Here is a 5,085-nt window from a genome sequence, read left to right as displayed (position 1 = left end):
AAAACCATATTGGATATTTACAATTATTATTAGATAGAGTTTTTGTCGGAACGAAGTCGTCTATAATCTTATTAACTATGGAATAAAAACAATCTACGGCATTTTCAATGTTTTTTAATTTTCAATTTAGGTTCACCTACTCATGTTTATCTGTAGCCAAGAGAAGAACATTGTTTAGTCAAAACAGATCGCCACAATTTAAAAACAGGCCAAAATTACGTCGGACCTGGGGCCTTTACCACGAAACTTACAATTACAATTTACAAGTGACATGTTACAAATATGAATTTAGTACAACTCGGCATATCACAAAATTTACAAATGACAAAATTGTAATAGAAAATGTATACAAATATGTAAATTGTCGCGACAAATCTACAATTACGCGTATCACAAAATATTACAATTTACAAGCAATGTGCCGGAAAATTTGACCATTTTGTAATTGACAATTGTACGTAAAAGATTTGTGTTACAACCAATTGTAGAAGAAGGTATACATATTTGTGGAAATGTAAATACAAGTTGACAATTCTCTCGGCGTGTGTCAACAGTATGCTGTTGACACACGCCAACATTGATTGTAGATCCATTCTACCGCAGTACTTTTTGTTTCGTTAAAATGTTCAGTACCAGTGATAGTATGTAGTAGTCTTAAATACTTCCAATCCTTATCCAATATATGTAAACTTTTCATTTGACTTGCTATTTCTTTCCATTTCTCATTTTTATCATCGTGAGTCAATTACTACTAAACTTCCCGAATAATATCTCCTTGTGTTCCAAAATTAAATTTAAAACTGTAATTTTGTCTGGCATAAACATTTTCATGCTATTTATGCTCGTAAGATATTTTTAACGATATAAATGAAATACCCTCAACATAAACTAAGTGAGGAATATTAATACACATTTGTCAAATTGTAATAAATACAATTCTACGTATGTCACTATTATTCCATATTTGTCAAAAAACTAAATTGTAATAAATACAATTTTAGATTTGTCACTATTATGTATGTTATCTTGACATACCCTCTATGTTTTGTGTTACGGGTCCTCAAATGCAAAAATTTTGTAAATTGTAGAATTGTACATGTGACATATGTAAAATTATTGTGGTACGTATTTTGGTTACAATTTAACAACATTGTCGAATTGTACACTTGTAAAGTTTCGTGGTATAGGCCCCTGGTCACATGTTACTTAAACAGAAATTTACATTAAAAACCGAATATTCATTTTTTTTCTGCGTTCGTACCGCTTCTGCATCATTTGTGATATGCTCGCACAATGCACGCGTGTTTTACAACGTACTACTATTTGACTCGAACAGTTAGGGATCCTTTTTTGCAAATGGTGTGATTTGTAGGCTTGCGGTGCAATAGCATTAATTTACTAAAACAGAGCAGCATATATATATTATGTATTTTAAGTGGACTCTGTGTAATTAGTGCTTTTTCACGTTTACAATTCAATTAACGTTTATAGTACCTACGACTCAATCTCTCGAGTGAAAAAAGCATTTAAATATACTTATATTTTAATCATACATTTTAGCAGGCGTAAATATATAGTAATAATATCCGCTCAACTTGATAAAATAAACGATAACCGTTAAACAATTAAAAAGCAACAGCAAATGCATACCTCAGCTCCTCAGCGCAATAAAATTTTAACACACCACAGCCAAGCCATGGGAATAAATACGAGTAATACCTACTGCCGCCTAGGTACGAGTAGTTGAAAAACCGCATTTGTCATAGCTACGAGTATATTAAGTTACGTAGATCACCAAGCCTCAGCTACCTACGTCAAATTTGATTTGTGGCCTCTAACAATCTCTTATCCGATTGATACGCTCTAGAAATCTACGGTTCCCGCAAAAGCTTTTGACCTTTACCCTTCCGCTCAGCTACTGTACCCTTACCATGATTATACCACGGCCGTAGTTGCTAACGACTGCATAAACACACTCGTAGGCATCTCGCTCACACCAATACGTCAGCATGAGCGAGAAACACTGAGAGTGTACCTAGTCGTTAGCGAATACGGCCGTGGTAAACTCAAGTATGGGAACTGGATTTGTCGCGAATCAAGCCAAAATGTCGATTGACCCACGTCAAACGTGAAAACTACTCGTAGTGACAGCTTGAATAGACTTTCGCCTTACAAGTTACAACTATTATTCATGAAGAGTAGATTAAGTTTCCAGTTTTGATTCCCTTAAGAGTATGTAAGTTGTGAAGATGCGTCATTATTAAGTAGCCACCTATATAATGTAGAAAGTTCCGGGCAAATGTTAAACTAAGACAGGTTTCATATTGGATAGAAATTATTATTCACTAGACATTTAGTCTGTTCGAGAAACTGAAAACGGTGAAAAATAGAGATATTAGGTACTCCTAAAAATACGTGTGATACCTCATTAGATTCGTCATGATACCTAGAAAAATGTGTTCGAAGCGTGTATTAGCACACAAAAAATATAAAAAGTTATAAACATAAAAAGGGGGAAAAAAGTAGATATCTTTTATTTCCCCAATATCTCAAAAAGTATTAATATTTAAGAAACCAAAATTAATATTATAAAAGAGGAGGATATTTCCAATCAAACATTCCATACTTGCAGAACTGTATCTCCATTATTTATACTTTTTATTCAACGCTGAACACAGCCGGGCGCGGTGCGAAAAAGCAATTACGTAACATTAAATATAATTTTAAAGGTATAGATTAGTTAGATTTCTCTTCTTTCTACCGTACAACTGTTTTTAAATACGTTTAAAATCCTATTATTTAATGTAATAAATGTTTTACACATTTTAAAGGTATTAAATATTCATTTTTTTAATATGGTGTATTTACAACATGTCAACAAATGTAATACTTGTAGAAATTTCTTAAAGTTATTTTTTCAACAAGTTAGGTAATTGTTAATGAACAAAATTTTCTCGAAATTCCTTCTTTATTGAAAACGAAAAAAAATGTATAAATAACTATTGTAAAATTTTCTCGCGTATAGAGCCCTTCTCATATACATGCTTAATAAAATCACGTTATAAAAGTTCTAAAAAATTAATAGTTTGTTTATAATATTGTTTTATATTTTACAATTTTACCTTGATTTTTCGTTTTTCTTCTATTTTCTATGTTGTTCTAAAACTATGTTATTTTAAGCAAAGTATTAACTTTATTAAAACTTTTATAATGTGATCTTATTAAGAATGTATATGAGAAGGGCTCTAGAAAGCGACACAATTTTACTGTTCGAGAAAATTTTGTTGATTAACAATTGCATAACTTGTGGAATAAATAACTTTAAGATAAATTTATACAAGTAGTACATTTGTTAACATGTTTTGAATATACCATTTTTTTTTAAATTTTTCAATCAATATTTAATATCATTAAAAATATATTTAATGTTACGTAATCGTTTTACCACGGCGCGCGCGTTTCTCGAAAATGAGGCGCGGAGGGCTGTGTTGAGCGTCGAATAAAAAGTATAAATAATGGAGATACAGTTCTGCAAGTATAAAATGTTTGATTGGAAATATCCTCCTCTGTTACAATATTAATTTTGGTTTCTTAAATATTAATACTTTTGGAGATATTGGGGAAATAAAATATATCTACTTTTTTCCCCCTTTTTTTGTTTATAACTTTTTATATTTTTGTGTGCTAATAATAATAAATAAATAAATAAAATAAAAATAAAATAAAAAAGCCTTTTATTCAAGTCCAATTTCGTTACATTTCATTCAATTACATAGTCAGCATTTATTTTAGGTAAGTATAATGTCATTTTGAATTAGTTATTGTTAAGTCATTTTTTACATATTACAAATATACAAAGTATTATATGTGGTGGACAAGAACCCCTCATCGGGTGAAGGCCTCCTCCAAGGACTTCCATCTATCCCTGTTTGTAGCTATATATTTCCAGTTTATACCAGCTGTTTTATTTATGTCATCAGTCCAACGGCTGTTTGGTTTCCCGGAGCGTCGTTTGCCTGCAGGTCCTTTCCAGGTGGTAGCTTTCAAGGTCCAGCGCGAGTCTGACAGCCTGGCAACATGTCCAGCCCATCTCCATTTTTGTGTTTTGGCGTGTTCGAGAGCGTCTATTAGTTTTGTTACAGCTCTTATATTTATATGTGGTATTTTTTGAACTCTTTTTATGTTTAGCAAGCTTCTCTCCATTGCTCGTTGGCATGTAGTTATTTTTGATTTAATTTTTGCAGTGAACAGCCAGGTTTGACTTGCATAAGTCAGTGAAGGTAAAATACATATATCCATAACTTTTTTCTTGATTTTCATATTCATATTACTTTTCAGGATTTCCTTTAGGCTCCAGTATTTATTCCAAGCTATTTTTACTCGTCGGTCTACTTCCTCTTCGTTTCGTTGACTACTAAATGATATCTGCTTACCCAGGTAAATATAGCTGTCTACATACACTAGTAGCGTCCCATCGACGGTTATGTCCTTTTGAGTGCTATTGGTCATAAGTTTTGTTTTTAGAAAGTTCATTCTCAGGCCGACTTTTGAGCTAGATTCATGTAGAGTATGTATCATGTATTCTATCTGGGAGCAATGTTCTGACATTAATATGATATCGTCCGCGAAACGCAGATGGTTCAGATATTTACCATTGATGTATAATCCTATATTGCTCCAGTTGAGACTTTTGATTACTGATTCAAGTACCGCTAAGAATAATTTTGGAGACAGCGGGTCGCCCTGCCTGACGCCTCTGTCAATTGGTATGTCTGGTCCTAGTCTGTCTAGTTGAACTCTACTGGTGCAATTTTCATAAATGTGTCTTATTATTCTTATGTATGTAGGATGTACATTGCACTGGTTCAGAGCGTCCCATATAGAGGAATGTGATATAGTGTCGAACGCTTTAGCGTAATCAATGAATGCTGTATACAACGGTCTTCGGTATTCTTGATATTTTTCTATTACCTGCTCCAGTGTGTGGATATGGTCCATGGTTGAGTATCCGCTCCTAAATCCAGCTTGTTCGCATGGTTGGCACATGTCAATTGCTTCGCTTATTCGGGATAGTATGATTGAAGA

This window comes from Cydia splendana, chromosome Z (genome assembly GCF_910591565.1).
Source record: "Cydia splendana chromosome Z, ilCydSple1.2, whole genome shotgun sequence".
NCBI lineage: Eukaryota > Metazoa > Arthropoda > Insecta > Lepidoptera > Tortricidae > Cydia > Cydia splendana.
This window is presented reverse-complemented; position numbering follows the sequence as displayed.